Below are 17,989 nucleotides of genomic sequence, written 5' to 3'. Positions count from 1 at the left end.
TCAATATATGTGTAGGATGATAAAAAATTATAGTATATACATGCAATGACCCCAACGAGTATCTCATGAGCCTGATCCTGAGTCAAAACATGTATTCTATCTTGTTGAGGTCCTAGAAAATACTGTTGAGAAGGCCGTCCCGGCTGTGGGTAGTTAGGCTATGGAGTAAATGGTCTAAACTTTTAGGACTGTTATTGTTTTCTTGCATTAGGACTAACTCTCACATAATGTCATGGTAGACCACATGTATTGCAGTTTCCCTGAACTATTGTGCACTGAGCGGTAAGATTTCTACCTCCAAATATCCCACAAGAATCTCGGATATAACCACCAGATCCTCCCCCACAAGTACTACTAGATAAACTGATGTAAGAATTTTTCATAAATTGTTTTGCTTCAGACTTGAATTTTTGTTTCTTCGATGGCTGGTGTTGGAACATGAAATGTTAGCAATCTTGCTTGATTTTGATATTAACAAAACTTGTTATTCTGTTACTAATAAACTTACCTAAGTGTGCAGTTAGCTGAACGTAACTGAAGCTATCGAAGAATGCAAAATGAAAGTACCAACTGATTAATCAAACTGAATCAGTTCAACTGATGAATCGTAAACCAGTTCAACTGATTGTCCAGCTGATAGGTGGTTCAACAAAAAAACCTTCAGAAGCCTGGCCGGCTAATGAAGAGTTCAACTGATGAAGAGCCCAGCTGACCAGTTCAACTAAAAGTGTAATGCCCGAGATTTTGATTATGATAATCGGAAATGATTTGTTGATAATTGAGGTGATTATAGATTGAACGGATCGGACCGGGAAAGCCGAAAAGAAGAATTGATGTATGTGTGAGGATGAGCCCTCGCGCATATGTGCGAGGTACGAAAAAGACCTCGCGCATATGCGCGGCATGGACCGGCGCATATGCGCAAGGGTGGCAGAGAGTTGTGAAGAACCTCGCGCATATGCGCCGAGTGAGGGCGCGCATATGCACAAGTTGATGTGATGCTACGCGCCGAGACATATTGTCTCGCGCATATGCGCGAGACGTGCTGCTTAAAGAATCATGCCATGTTGTGTAACCATGCAATGTATATATATATATACATGAAGTCTTCATCCGTTTTAGAAGGAAAAAGGAAAAGAATCGAGAGAAGCTTCAGAAAAGTTGTTGAAAATCCTTACGCCTTTTATTTTAAGAATTTGAAGTTTGTGCAAGATCCGCCCGTCAAAATTTCAATCCGACTTCGGTACTGTATTCCTATCGACGAGAGCTTCAACTGGACGTAAGTTTTCTTATGTTCTGTTATGATTTGAAATTATGCTATTGAAGGAGTCAGATATGATTCATATATGGTGTTTCTGATATGTTAGACATTGTATAATCGAAACCGGATTGAAGAACGGATACCGTATGAAATTGTTATGATTTTCAGAGTTGATTAGATTGAGATGTGATATCAGATTTGTATCGTTATTGACTATGAGTTGTAGGAATTGATGTATGCTGATTTGTATTGCTGTGTATATTGAGATTGTACAGTTATGCTGTTGAAACAGAATTTGATTCAGTTCTGATTATATCCAGTATTGATCTGAGTTGTATATTGATACGATACCCTCGATATTGTCATTTCCAGATTGAGCATTGACAGGCATTGAATCCGAGACATCGACAGAGTCAGATTGAAAGAAAGAAAGGTATAAATCAATGTTGATTCGGGATTGCACGACTCGAGTTAGATTTAACTTGAGTTTCCCAAAATCACATACCGAATGATTATTGCATTGATATTTGCAATTCTTGAGATTAGTATGCTTAGTGTATTGATTTATAGCAGAGCATGTATTGAGTTGTGGGCTGATGTGCCTAGTCATTGGCTGATGTGCCAAGTCTTCGGCTGATTCGCCAAGACACTGGATGTTTGATTTATATCGATGTCGCTTAGGAGTTGATTCATTCCTATCGCTGAAATTTGTTATACGAAACAATGTCCAAAACTGGGATCCCTAGATTAGAGATGAGTCGAGTCTGAGATGACGAGTCCAGAGTTTTATTTACAGCTTTATATCGATACATGTCTTCTGATTTGATACATGATATGGATATGTGTTTCATGCTTTTATATATGCTTTTATATGACTGCATGTTTACATTGTTTATACTGGGATGTATTTCTCACCGGAGTTATCCGGCTGTTGTCTTGTTTGTATGTGTGCATGACAATAGGTGGGACAGGATCAGGGTCATGAAGAGAATGAGAGATTCAAGATTAGCGTGGAGATCCGGACTTAGAGTAGATTGATTTTCAGTACTTGATGTAGTGGCTGAACTCTAGTTGCGATAAACATATGTTGTACATGATTTGTACTTTATGTTGATATTTATATCAGATTGATTACTTTACGTTTCCGCATTTGTATTTTAAAAAAAATTTTAGACCCAGATTAATTAAATGATCCTAATAATGATTAAGAAGATGGATTAGGTTCGGGTCCCCACAGAAAGTGTCAAATCAATTCAACTGAGGAGTCAACTGATTTCAATAGCCCAACTGAAGATCAGTTCAGATGATCAGTTCAGAGCATCAGTTACAACCAACCAGTTGTAGAACACGACAAGCTTATTCAATGGAATCCAGCTGTGCACAAATGTACAAAAGCAAGTGTCCAGTCAAAGGAAAATAATAGACGTTGTATCAATTTTTAAAGCCAATACGTTCCAGAATGACTGTCGGAAAGTACAGACATATTTTGAGGAATAAATTAAAAATGCAAAGGATACAATTATTGAGTCTCACTGTATGATTAAACTTTGCGCCTATACATTGAAGATCAGTGAAGACAATACAACAACAAGAGTGTGTGAAGAAGAAGGGCACGCTAAAAGTCTTATCAGCTTACAAGAAGTAATCAGCCCAGTTGTGAGGGAACACTTCAACGTGTTATCAACTTAGTATAGAAGTTTTTTTCCCTCGATGTGTGAGAACACCTTCCCAGTGTATTTATTGTTCAGTTCTAAAACACAATCACACATTATCACTCGCATATATCAGAGAGTAGAGCTTAAAAGATCAGTTGAGTGAGTTTTGCACAAAGACGTAAAACTTGTGTACGTAGTCTTAGCCACACAGACGTTAAACAAGTGTTGGCTGGAAGTTGTTGCCTTCAGTCTAAACTAGGAGTTCACTTAGGCAGTAGAGTAAGTCCTAAGCTAAGTGGGTTTGTATAAGGTGTTGTATAAATCAAAGTCTTCTAGTGTATCCTACCTGAGGAGGTAGAATAGGTGACGTAAGAGCAGTTGAAGTCTCCGAACATCCATAAACATATCTTGTGTATTTACAGCTTAACTTTCGTTTTAAAACTGATTTGATCAGTTCAGCTGATATGAGTTCCGTTCTCACCATAACTGAACTGATACAAGCTCAAACTAATCACCATAACTGAACTGATACAAGCTCGAACTTATCCTCATTATATCAGTTAATCCGTTTACACAAGTTAAAAGCTTTAAATTGATTAGCTTTCTTAACGAATGATTATTTCGAGTATTTTTCACTTGGTTTATAACCAAACTCGATTTAATTCATCGGTGTTTACATTCTTAGAACACAAGCTATTGCAGCTCATTGAGAATATTGTGTTTGAAGCACCCTAGTAGGTGCCCGAACCTATCCATCAACTTGTAACAGAGCTAGCTTGTAGAGCCCAAAAATCAGTACACATAAAACACATGCATTATTTAACTTTTTAATTCATTTATTTAAATTTAAAATGATTTTTAATGATGCATGACCTATTTAAATTGCATTATTTTAAATTATTTATGTTTATGTGATGCACGCTAAAATATTTCATGAGTTTCATGTTTCAGGCGATTATTTGATGCGGGGTCGAGGGAAAGAGACCGGTGAAGATTTTGGCAATTTTTAAATGTAGTATTTTATTTTTAGTTAAGGTTGGGGCATTTTAAATGAGTTATTAATTTTTATCATTTTTAAAGCCTAAATTATTTATTTAGTGATGTTAGAATTTTAAACTTTTAAAGTTTAGCAAGGGTTCATTTTATTTTATATTAGGGTACTTTGTTTAGTTGGTGGGAATTACCTTTTTATTTAACATTTCTAATTGTGTATTTTAAATGTTAGAGTAGGATATTATTTTAATTAGTTGTTAATTAATATATAAGCAAATTATTTCCCTAATCTAATCCAAAACACACGCCCACGCACTTTCACACACACACTAAACCACGACAATATACACACACACTCACATTTCAGAAATTTTATTATTTTGAGAGGAGAAACCTAGGGTTCCTCTACCTTATAGCAGGCGCCCCCTCCCTTCTGATTTTCCAGCAAGATTTCGTTGAGTTTTCATCAAAGAAAATCGCGCCACGTTCGTCCCGTATCGTCTCTCGCATCCTTCCCGCTTTGGTGTCGTTGTTTCGGTAACGTTAAAGATTTAAAAGCATGTATATTCTGTTTTTCCTGCGTCGATCTAGTCATATTATGTGTTGCGATGTTTTTATGCGAGAAAATCCATGTGTGATGTAAGGGTTTGAGCAGAAAAATTGTTTGATCAATCTATGCAACGTTTTTAGATCTCAGAATTTCGTTTTCACTGTATTTTGCATTACTGCGATTTGTCGGCGGAGATTTTGGGAAAACTTTCAACATATGAAACGTAGAACTTTTCGATACCTTCGATTTGATTTAAAATTTAAAATATTTGCATAAGAATTGAGTGAGTTATAGTGTTTTTCGTGGGGCTGCTCAAACTGCATTTTCTGAAAATTATGCTATTGCTGTGTTCTTGAAGTTTATTTGTTGCAGGCTTCGTTGGGAACCGTCGAGTGATCACTGCTATGTTTATGTATATGGAGTATGAGTTTTGGATGAGTTTTGATGCTTCGTTTTGTGTTGATAGTTGTTGGTTGCATTAGAAATCGTAGGAAACAATTGGTGTAAAAATTTGAGTTTATCGGTTTTATTGCGTTGCGTGTGGTGCGTCGTTTCTTTGGGATCGTTTGTGGCGTTTTCATGGAGTCGAGTCAGTGTCATAGTGTCCTAGGATGAGTCTCGATGGATTGGTTCACGATTCGTATGATTTAGTTAAGAGTATTAAGCTTTGAGTCGCGGAGTCCAGTTTGCTCCGCTCCCGAGCGGTAACTTTTTACCGCCCGATCGCCACTCTTTCTGTCCGAGGGTAATTTCCAGAAGACCTGCCGCTAGAGCGGTAAAGTTTTACCGCCCGAGCGCGGCCCTATCTGTAAAAATGTTTGGTTTCTTTTTTTTTTCAAGTTCAATAGTGAGTTCATGTCTTTTATTTTTGGGAAATGTTCACAAATCATTTTTGAGATTGTTCAGGGTTTGATGTCATGGGTTAGTACGATGATTTAACGAGGTCAAGTATTTTTGTAATTTGGTGGTGAGCACGAGTACCTACGTCTAAGCTATGTAAATTAAGGGTTTGAACGCTTGTTAGTATGTGCAGCAGTGACCCCAAGAGAGATCCAACGAATACCTCAACGCCAAGTAAGTAAGTATGTTCGATGTGCAAAGAAAATACTTTTAAGTTTTTGAGGTATGCTAAATGTCTTGTGACCAATTTATGAATGGGATTGGAAAGCGGTAAAGCATGACCAGGGACCAATCCACCCCGTTAAATCATGAACGGGTTTAGATCAGGAGTGGAAAGCGGTAAAACATGACCAGGGACCAATCCACCCATTAAAGCATGAACGGAGATCTCATGTATGTGGCAGTGGATCTTCCTTGTTAGCCCAGTACTGTGGTTTAGTCTGATCAGGCGTATTTATGTATGGGTCACTTGCTTTGAAACATGCCTCTACGCAAAATGATGAAGTTATGTATGTACAAGTATGCAAGCATGTTTAAGAAAAGTTTCACGTTATGGCACGTCTATGTAATGTATGTAAGATCAAGCTTTTACACGCATGAAAAAGTTCAAGTATGTATGTTTTATTTTAAAGTTTCATGTGATTTTATTACGTATTACTTGCTACTTCCAGTTTATACGTGTTGAGTCCTTAGACTCACTAGACTTGATCGATGCAGGTGAGTATGCATTTGAGGAGCCGAGGGGTGAGGACCAGTGAGCTGGCTTGGACTGAGCGGGAGGCTAAACCCGAGGACCTCCATGTTTTTAAGAATTTATGAAAGTTTCAAATACTCTGATTTCATGTTTGTTTACGATGTTCTAAAACAAGTATTTTCGTTAGCAAAATTTCTATGTTGATCTTTTATTGCAAATACTTTCAGATGGTTGGCAAACTTGAGTGTGGTTGGTTTATGGCAAATGTTATTAGACGAACGAGACGTTTTAATGCAAATTCGAAAGTTTATTTCATATTTAAGAAAAAAAAATTTTCCGCAAAATTCTAAGCGGTTCAGAAGTACGGTACGTTACATAGCTGTTCTAAGAAGGACATTTGATAACTAATATTTTAAAATATGTTTCAAAATGTTATTTTAAAAGGATTTCGAAATCCTCTTAAAATTTTTTATGAGTTTGCCGTGGGAAGAGAGGGTTTTTAGTTCTGCAACTAACTTTGTAACAACTTATCTCGAAAAAGTTACTTTGTTGTTCTAGCAGCTTGTAGGGTTCTGAGTTAACCTGACAGTAGAACAGCTAAACTTATCTGTGGATAAGATTTTAGTTGCAAGCTTACCAGTTTAACTGATCAACAGATGAAACCCAATACCGTCGCTTAACTTCCATATCAGATCAAAATAGATGATCAATGTGTTTCAGCATCAGTTGAGTCTAGTTTGAGTCAGCTCGACCAATTAGCCAACAAAGAGATCAAGTTCAAGGCAAATTATCTGCTCTTCCGACAAAAGAGACTCAAGACCGATGCAGCATTCAAACCATTCAAGGCAACTAGTTGTTAGTATATCTAGTTCTAGCATGTATAAACTGACTGATATTTGATGATTGTTTAAATTTTGCTATTATAGTAGCACTTTCTTTTACAATTTGGTGCAATTAAATGTATGAAAGGAATGCATTTTTTATTAAATAAACATCACTTTATCCAGTTAGTTTCTATGTAACTGAATTGTTATTTTCATATGTGTTGCCTAAACTTCTTGAATGTTAAATGATACTAAAACTCATTGTTAAAATCGCGTAAATGATTATATTTTTTAGGGGGAGTTTTTAATTCAGTTCTTGGGGGGGTTTTCTTTAAAATTATCCCTCGGTCATAAAAAAAATTTAAATAATTTTTTAAATTAAGTTCTTGAGAGGGAGCTTTCTTATCACTCGAACTGAAATTTTTTTTATTTGTTTAACATGGATTTACAATTTTTTTTCCATTGTTCTACCTACTTAATTTGTTGATTTCTTTATCAACTTAAGCAAAACATAGTATGTGTATTCCGGAAATGATTTAATTGTAAATAAGTTAATTTTATAATTTTTTATATCTTAACTTTACATTCTGCCACTATTACTAGGATTTGTATTCTTCATCTTTGTCAAGTGATCTACTTACAATATTACGGTCTTTTGGGCAAATAAAAGGAAATTGCCAATTTCTGCTTTATTTTCTATGTATTTAGCGAAATCCTTACAGCAGTTTACATTTTGTTGTCATAACGCTCTAATAGATTGCTCTATTTATTTTGTATGTTTATGTTGTACTTGTGTATTGTAATGCCCGAGAATTTTGTTATCGTAATCTGAAATGATTTATTGATAATTGACGTGATTATAGACGGAACGGATCAGACCGGGAAAGACGAAAGAAGACTGGAATTATGTGCGAGGAATGAGCCCTCGCGCATATGCGCGACAGGGTGCATATGCGCGAGGTAGGCAGAGAACCTCGCGCTTATGCGCGACACGACCCGCGCATATGCGCAAGTATGGCAGAGAACCTCGCGCATATGCGCCGGATGATGACGTGCATATGCGCGAGCTCCTGAGAAGACAAGCGCCGAGACGGAATGTCTCGCGTATATGCACCGAGAAGGGTCGCGCATATGCGCGAGACGAGCAGACTAAAGAATGATGCCACGTTTCTCCACCATGCATTGATATATATATATATGGTTACATTTCATTTCCTTCAGTTGGCAAGAAGAAAGAACGAAAATTCTCCCGAGAAAGCTTCAAGTTATTTGAAGTTGAGATTTGTGATTTACGGAAGATCCAACCGTCTGAATTTCAATCCGACTTAGTACTGTGTTCCTATCGACAAAGACTTCAACTGGACGTAAGTTTTATTACTTTCTGATATGATTTGAAAATATGATATGAAAGAAATCCTGATATAACTGATATTATGTGTTCCTGAGATGGTTGTCATCGTATAATTGAAATCAGATTGAAGAACAGAAACTGTATGAAATTGTTATCATTTTCAGAATTGAATTTGATTGAGTTAGTCTATTGATTTATAGCAAAGCATGTATTGAGTCATGGGCAGATGTGCCTAGTCATTGGCGGAGTTGCCAAGTCTTTGGCGGATGTGCCAAGACACTGGATGTTTGGTTTATATCGATGTTGCGTAGGAGCAGATCGACTTCTATTGCAGAGATTCAGTATATTGTGCCAATGTCCAGGAACCGGGATCCCTAGATTAGAGATGAGTCAAATCTGAGATGATGAGTCAAGAATTTATTTACAGTTTTATATCGATTCATGTCTTTCAGATGATGATACATGTTATTGATATCTGTTTCATGCTTTTATATTTGTTTATATGATTGCATGTATACATGGTTTATACTGGGAATATATTTCTCACCGGAGTTATCCGGCTGTTGTTGTGTTTGTATGTGTGCATGACAACAGGTGGGACATGATCAGGGTCAAGAAGATGATGAGAGATCAAGATTAGCGTGGAGATCCGGACTTAGAAGTAGATTTGTTTCATCACCTGATATGTAGTGAATGAACAGTAGTTTGTTATGATTTACTTTCGTACAAGACTTATACTTTAGATCTGAATGTTGATCTTGTAAATGAAATAAGAATTATTTCATATGTTGCGCACTCGTGTATTTAAAGAAAAAATTTTAGACCCAGATTAATTAATTGATCCTAATAATGATTAAGAAAATGAATTAGGTTCGGGTCCCCACAGCAGGTGGTATCAGAGCAGTAGGTTCCTTAGACTGAGATAGAAGCTAGTGAGTGGGGTAGATTGAGTTTTATTTCCTGCTCTTAAGTGCTAGCATGACAACATGATTTACTGTTTTAAATACATGTTTACCTGATTATCTGATTTGATTGGAAACATGTGTTGTGGAGAATGAATTAGAACCGATTCTCGATCAGCAGTAAGATGATCAGAGGAGGACTGAAATAGAATTGTTGTATTTGGTTACTAATCTTTTTGATAATCAGATATTCCTCCTCGAAGAGTCCCAGAGCAAGGTAGTACATCGAATAATCCGATGGATGTTACCGCAACTCCTATGGAAACCCTACTGAAGAGATTTCAGTCGTTCAAACCGCCGACTTTGAAGGGTACAAAGAATTCTGTTGAGTGCGAGAGTTGGCTAGATGACATAGAGATGATGTTTGATTCACTGGATTATACAGATGAGCGACAAGTTATAGTGATTGGGCACCAGTTGCATGATGTTGCGAAGAACTGGTGGATCACGACTAAGAGAGCGTTGGAGCACCGAGAAACGGTTATTACTTGGAAAATCTTTAAGACTGAATTTTATCAAAGATTTTTCCCAGTATCGTACAAGAAAGACAAGGGGGCAGAGTTTACTAATTTGAGACAGGGTCAATTGAATATTGAAGAGTATGTGGCCAAGTTCTCTACCTTGTTGCGTTTTTTTCCACATGTTGCTGAGAGTGATGAAGTTGTTGCTGATCAGTTCATCAATGGGTTGAATCCTGAGATTTTTACATTGGTAAACACTGGGAGACCGAATAATTTTGCTGATGCCCTGAACAGATCAAAAGGAGCTGAAGCTGGCCTGATTAGGCAGAAAGGAGCTTCATATGTTCCTCCAGTACCGAGACAGCAACAAAATTCTACTCCATCCTAGCAACCCCCTCCCAGGTTTGATATCACTAGTAGCAGTGGTGGGAAGAAAGATTACCTGAAAGCTCGAGGAAGACAATTCAAGAGGCCTGGTAGTAGTTCATCTAGCTCCAATGGTTCCAGACTGAGTTATACAGGAGCTTTTTGCAGAACTTGTGGTGTGGAGGAAGACATCCCACAGAGCAATGCCAAGGAGTATCTGGTAGTTAAAACATCTGCAGACAGCAGGGACATTTTCCTAGATTGTGTCCACAGAGAGGTTCCCAGAGATCCCATGGAGCAGAGTCATCTGGATCAGTGGCTCAGACTAATAGACGATCAGTTGTTGTTCACTCCTTCCAGCCACCGACTACTACTCAGTCACAGCAAAGGCCAGGAGGAAGCCAGACTGTTAGCCAGCCTCCTAGACAGCAGGCCAGAGTGTTTTCATTGACTGAAGAGCAGGCACAAGAAGCACCAGATGATGTTGTTGCAGGTAACTGTTCTTTATGTGGTTATCCTGCTTACGCATTGATTGATACGGGTGCATCCCATACATTTATTTCTGAGCGATTTGCATTGATTCATGCATTGCCTGTTGAGTCATTATCTGCTGTAGTATCTGTCTCTTCACCTTTGTGGAGAGGTCTTGTATCAGTGACGTCTGTGAAACATTGTATGCTACAGTATGACGGGCATGAGATTGAGTTAGATTGTATTGTACTTGGGTTGTCTGATTCTGACTGCATTATTGGTATCGATATGTTGACCAAGTACAGAGCTACCGTAGAATGTTTCCAGAAGATTGTGAGATTCAGACCTGATATGGCTGATGAATGGAAATTTTACGGTATGGGTTCTAGATCTAGAATTCCTTTGATATCTGCATTATCTATGACTCGATTATTACAGAAAGGAGCAGAGGGTTTCCTTGTGTATTCAGTTGACTTACTGAAATCGAGCCCATCATTGGCTGATTTGCCAGTGGTATGTGAGTTTGCTGATGTTTTACCAGATGAGATTCCGGGTTTGCCTCCAGTCAGAGAGATAGACTTCAGCATTGAATTGGTACCAGGTACAGTTCCGATTTCTAGAGCTCCGTACAGAATGGTACCGATTGAACTGAAAGAACTGAAAGTCAGCTAGAGGATTTACTGGCCAAGGGTTACATTACACCGATTGTTTCTCCTTGGGGTGCTCCAGTACTGTTTGTGAGAAAGAAATATGGTTCAATGAGAATTTGCATTGACTACCGGCAACTGAACAAGGCTACGGTAAAGAAACAAATACCCTTTGCCTCGTATCGATGATTTATTTGATCAGTTGCAGGGTTCTTCTGTTTATTCCAAGATCGATCTGAGATCTGGATATCATCAGCTGAGAGTCAAAGATTCTGATATTTCGAAGACAGCTTTCAGAACCAGGTATAGCCATTATAAGTTTATTGTCATGCCGATTGGTTTAACGAATGCTCCAGCTGTATTTATGGGTTTGATGAACGTGTGTTTCAGAAGTATCTCGATGATTTTGTGAATATTTTTATCGATGATATTTTGATTTATTCGAAGAATATGATTGAGCATGCTGAGCATCTGATAACTGTGTTGAGAATTTTGAGGGCTGAGAAATTGTATGCCAAACTGTTGAAATGTGAGTTTTGGCTGAGACGGGTTGTATTTCTGGGTCACATTATATCTAGAAATGGTATTTCTGTTTGATCCTAGCAAAGTTGCAGTCGTGATCAGTTGGCCTAGACCGACATCTGTGCCAGAGATACACAATTTTATGGGTTTAGCAGGCTATTACAGTCGATTCATTAAAGATTTTTCGAGCATTGCTAAGCCTATTACACAGCTGACTTAAAAGAATGCACCATTTGTATGGTCTGAAGAGTGTGAATTCAGCTTTCTAGAACTGAAGAAGAGATTGACCAGTGCTCCAGTGTTGACTATCCCGTCAGGTACTGGTGATTTTATTGTTTATTGCGATGCTTCTCATAGAGGTTTGGGTTGTGTTTTGATGCAGCGAGGACATGTTATTGCTTATGCCTCCAGACAATTGAAGCCACATGAATCTCGCTACCCAATTCATGATCTTGAATTGGCAGCCATCGTATTTGCATTGAAGATATGGCGACACTATCTATACGGTGAGAAGTTTGAGATTTATTCTATTCATAAGAGTCTGAAATATGTATTTTCACAGTCAGAACTGAATATGAGGCAACGAAGATGGCTTGATTTATTGAAAGACTTTGATTGTGAAATCAAATACTATCCGGGGAAATCTAATGCAGCAGCTGATGCACTGAGTCAAAAGGTATGTTCTTTATCCTTATCGACGATTGGTGTTTCAATTTGATTGAAGATTGCTGTTTGTCTGGACTAGCATTTGACACATATTATAGACCATTGCGATTAGATACTATTCAAGTCGAACCAGAGCTGATTTTGAGAATTAAAGAAGCTCAGAAAGTTGATCAGAATGTGCAGAACTCGATTTCGGTGGTCAGAGCAGGGCATCGATCAGAATATCAGGTACGTGATTATGTACTATATGTGAATAATCGTCTCGTTGTGCCAGATGTTTCAGATTTGAAACGACAGATATTGTTAGAAGCGCACAGTAGTCGATTCAGTATTCATCCTGGTGGCAAAAAAATGTATAATGATTTGAAAAGAGTTTTTGTGGAAACAGATGAAGGCAGATATTGCAGAGTTTGTATCAAAATGTCTGAATTGCCAACAGGTGAAAGCAGAAAGAAAGAAACCAGGAGGTTTGTTACACAGCTTGTCTATTCCTGAATGGAAATGGGATCACATTTCTATGGATTTTGTGACGAAGCTACCGCAATCCTCCCGAGGTTGTGATGCAATTTGGGTCATGATTAACAGATTAACCAAATTAGCATGTTTTATTCCGTATAAGATGACGTACAGACATGACCAGATGGCAGAGATTTATGTCATAGAAGTTGTCAGATTGCATGGAGTGCCGAAGTCGATTGTATCGGACCGTGATCCTTGGTTTACTTCGCACTTTTGGCACAGTTTGCAGCAAGCTCTAGGTATGAAGTTACATCTGAGCACCGCATATCATCCACAGACTTATGGACAGTCAGAGCGGACTATCCAGACATTGGAAGATATGCTTAGAGCTGTAGTGCTAGATTTTGGCACTAGTTGGCAAGATTATTTGCCACTTTGTGAGTTTTCGTACAACAACAGCTATCAGACGAGCATAGAGATGGCACCATTTGAAGCGTTGTACGGCAAAAAGTGCAGATCCCCTCTTTATTGGGATGATATCTCTGAGGTACCTGAGATTTGGCCTGATATGATTAGAGATATGACTGAGAAAGTGAAGCTAATTCAGAAGAGAATGAAGACAGCTCAAGATAGACAGGCCAAATATGTATAACCCGTAACTTAGACTACGTATAAACCATGCATAATTCTAGTATTTAAATTAAAAATGATTTTTTGTTGCATGAGTATTTAAAGTTAATTATTTTATTATTTCATGCAGTAGTTTGATTTTTACCATTTCAGTTATTTCAGTGAGGCCGGACTGGAGTTGGAGTTTTGAGATAAAATTTATGATTCAAGAAACATTTCCATAATTTATTTTAGCTAGCAAGTAAGTTCATTTAAGTTAATAAGGAGGTTTGGGGATTTAATTTAATTACTTGAGGTGAGTAGGAAATAAGTTCATTTAAGTTCCAATAATTAAGGGTTTAATTCACTAAATTAATTAAAAGATTAGTGAGGCTTTTAAGGGTTATTAATTTACTAGATAATCAACATTTCTCCTTCCTTTTATAGTGAAGATTTCGGCCACCCCTAATTGCTAGAGCATTACCATGCCAACTCATCACCCTTTTGACCCATTCTTTTTGGTGTTAACATGCTAATCTTTTTTTATGATTAGTCCACCTTAATTAATTAATTATTGAGCATTATCCTAGTCTAGAAAGCTTAAGATTTCGGCCCCCACCATTCTAGAGCCATCCATCAACTCATTTGATATCAAACAACAATTCAAAATTCAAAATGAGGGAGACTTGGTCTTAAGTTGCCCCTTATATTTTGCACCCACTTCCCTCACTCCCCTAACCATCTTCCCCTCTCCCTAAGCTAAAAATTCAGAGTCATTTTAGAGGCAAAAATCTTGAGGTGCTAAGGGAAAACAAGAGAGAAAAATTCAGAATCAAGCTAAGTAGCAAAGCGCTCCACCTCCTCCGCGCCGGATCGTCTCTTCTTTTCGTTTTTCTTTCAAACGAAACCAGGCATGCATATATTCTTCCTTGACTCTTCAATCAAGTCCTAATATCAATTATTTTCATTACATGATCATGTTTTATTAAGCAAAAACCGAAATACCTCAGCATTTTCAGAAAACTTCACATGCAGAATTTTCGAATTTCATGATGCAGCTTCAAGGTTTTTGCTTGTTTTTGTACCTTCAGGTGGTTGGCTCGATTCCAGGATCCCAAGGCGACATCTAGACATGTTCTAGGATGGATTAAGATCACTTTAGTCTAGTACTTCAACCCCCACGCTTGCTGGAAATTCGAAAATGCCAGAAACTCCATTGGTGTCCATTTGTGTTCGAAAAAAAAATTCAGTTTGCTGTCATGAGGGGAAAGGATCTGATCTTGGCTGCCCCAGGGGCCTATAGCCATGGTTAGATCACTTACCTAACATGTCTAAGACGTGACTAAGTTGCCCTTTTGGTGGCTTGGTCCATGGTTAATCGGTTTTTAAATCAAACGCAAGAACAGCCCCTCCCCTTCTCGGCCCCTTTGATTTTGACAGCATGTGTTGGTTCGAGTATGGTGGAATGGTGTGGATCTTGGTTGGCCGAAAGCCCTTAGCCATGGTTCACACCATGCCCCAAGATGTCTAGATCGTGCCATGGTCAATCAAATGGCCACTGGAACGAGACGAGACAACAAGCGAAGCACAACACCCCTCACGCGCGCAAAGGTGCTCTCGGGTGAATCTTTTCGGTTGGTTGCTGGAATGGTGAGGATTGTGGCTGGCCTAGGGCCCCTAGCCATGGTTCAAATCATTCCTTGGGATGTTGGTAAGAGGTTTTGGTCGGTGGTTCAAGCCCCAATGGCCATTAGCCTCGCAAAACGACGCAAGCAAACCAAGCACGGTTGCTGTATTTTTGGGACATGCAACTTTCTATGTCGGTTCGGTGGCTCGTTCGAGTTCTCGGTTGGCTTTTAGCCTATGGCCTTGGACTGGATAGTACCTCATTGAGTTGGTAAGGTCATGTTTTTGACCGTTTGTCATTCGGATTATTTTTGAGGTCGTACGAGAATTTACGGTGCGATGTGCCAAATTGACTCTCGAAAGAGCGTTTCATGTTTTGGCCTCCATTCACCTAGATTTCGGCCCTCACCATTTTAGGAGCATTATTTTATCATTTTAGGCGTATTTTAATCATGACTACATGACGGTTCAGTGTTGGTTCGGGTTGGTTCGGAGTCATGATTAAATACGAAGTCGGTAGGCGTAATTGTCACATTTTAGAATGTTATTGCATAGTTTGGTCCCATAAATCTATTGCATATTTTTCATGACATATTTAGGTTGCAGCGAGCCTGGGAGCGATCCAATCCAAGCAGTAAATTATTTCAGGATATTTAATTGTGCCATTTAATTATATTACGTGCATAAATATATAAAATGTTCATTTTTGAGATTATGCGATATTGCTTGTGGCCATTACACTATCATGGGATTATTGCTAAATCCTGGTCGCCAGTTACCGGTCAGTTGAGTTTGTTTCACCCAGTATATTGTGGCTACAGTCTGATCAGACGTTTACTATTTTACCTGGTCGCCAGTTACCGGTCATGGGAGCATTTTATTATCCGGTCGCCAGTTACCGGTCAGTTTCAGTGCAGGGGCCACTTGCGTATACCATAATCTCACCAGGAAAATTATTACAGGCTATTTCAGTACAGGGCTCCAAGGAGCAAACATTTTTACCATGATATTTTCAGTTCAGTTATGCACGTATTATAATTAATCATGACACGACACTTTTACGATATGCCTCATGACATGACATTTTTATTCCATGAAATTTTACTATAGTATTTACTCGTTATTTACGATATATGCATGTTGAGTCTTTAGACTCACTAGACTTGATTGTTGTAGGTTCTGATGATGCCGGGGCCGAGGGCGGGGACCAGTGAGCATGCTCGAGTCGGCAGTAGTAGGACCCAAGGACCTCAGTTCAGCATTTATTTTTAATTGATGGCTCAAACATTTTAATTATTGTTGGAAAAACTTTTTACTGTTATTTCAAAAATGTTAATTCTTCCGCTGCCACATTGAACATCAAACTTTATTGATCAGTTTATTTTATGATTGAGGTATTTTAATTATTTTAAAAAGAAAAATTTTAAATTTTCCGCAAATTTCCAAGTAAGGATTTTAGGCCTTTACAAAATATGCCAATGTTCATCGTCGACCGTTGGTATTAGCGGCAGGAGACAGAGTATTTATGAAGATTTCTCCTTTCAGAGGCGTTGTTAGATTTGGCAAGGAAGGGAAGTTGTCTCCACGATATATCGTTTCTTATGAGATTCTCGAGAAGATAGGAGATCGTGCCTATCAACTCGCCTTACTGCCTTCTCTATCTGGAATACATGATGTGTTTCATGTATCTTTATTGCGGAAGTATCTTCCTGATGCATCTCATATTCTTCAGCCAGACGAGGCCGAACTTGATGAAACACTGAGTTATTTTGAAAAGCCGATCCAGATTCTCGATCGTAAAGAAAAGCAACTCAGAACGAAGACTATTCCGCTTGTGAAAGTTCAGTGGAGTCGTCATGGCATTGAAGAAGCTACCTGGGAGACTGAATCAGATATGAGACAGAAGTTCCCAGAGTTATTTCATTGATGTGAGTCTCTTTATTTAGCTTCTGTATATCTCCTTCTTATATCTGATTTGATATCTGATTTGATTGCCTGTGATTTCGGAGACGAAATCGGATCTTAGAGGGGGAGAAATGTAATGCTCGAGATATTTGTTATTGTAATCTGAAATGATTTATTGATAATTGATGTGATTATAGACGGAATGGATCAGACCGGGAAAGACGAAAGAAGACTGGAATTATATGCGAGGAATGAGCCCTCGCGCATATGCTCGACAGGGCGCATATGCGGGAGGTAGGCAGAGAACCTCGCGCATATGCGCAACAGGACCCGCGCATATGCGCGAGTATGGCAGAGAACATCGCGCATATGCACCGGATGATGACGCGCATATGCACGAGCTGCCGAGAAGACAAGCGCCGAGATAGAATGTCTCGCGCATATGCGCCAAGGAGGGTCGCGCATATGTGCGAGACGTGCAGACTAAAGAATGATGCCACGTTTCTCCACCATGCATTGATATATATATATGATTACATTTCATTTCCTTCAGTTGGCAAGAAGAAAGAACGAAAATTCTCCCGAGAAAGCTTCAAGTTATTTGAAGTTGAGATTTGTGATTTACGGAAGATCCAACCGTCTGAATTTCAATCCGACTTAGTACTGTGTTGCTATCGACAAAAACTTCAACTGGACGTAAGTTTTATTACTTTCTGATATGATTTTGAAATATGGTATGGAAGAAATCCTGATATAACTGATATTATGTGTTCCTGAGATAGTTGTCATCATATAATTGAAATCAGATCGAAGAACAGAAACTGTATGAAATTGTTATCATTTTCAGAATTGAATTTGATTGAGATTATACAGATTTCATATTAGATTGTGTTTATCAATCGATTATGAGTTGTTGAGATTGATATCTGTTGATATTGTATTGCTGGGTATATCGAGATTGTGCCGTTATGCCGTTGAAACAGAATTAGATTGAATTCTGATTATATTCAGTATTGATTGGGTTGTATATTGATATTGTACTCCTCAATATTGTCATTGCCAGATTG

This window comes from Primulina tabacum, chromosome 10, assembly GCF_025594145.1.
Source record: "Primulina tabacum isolate GXHZ01 chromosome 10, ASM2559414v2, whole genome shotgun sequence".
In the NCBI taxonomy this organism is placed as follows: Eukaryota; Viridiplantae; Streptophyta; class Magnoliopsida; order Lamiales; family Gesneriaceae; genus Primulina; species Primulina tabacum.
This window is presented reverse-complemented; position numbering follows the sequence as displayed.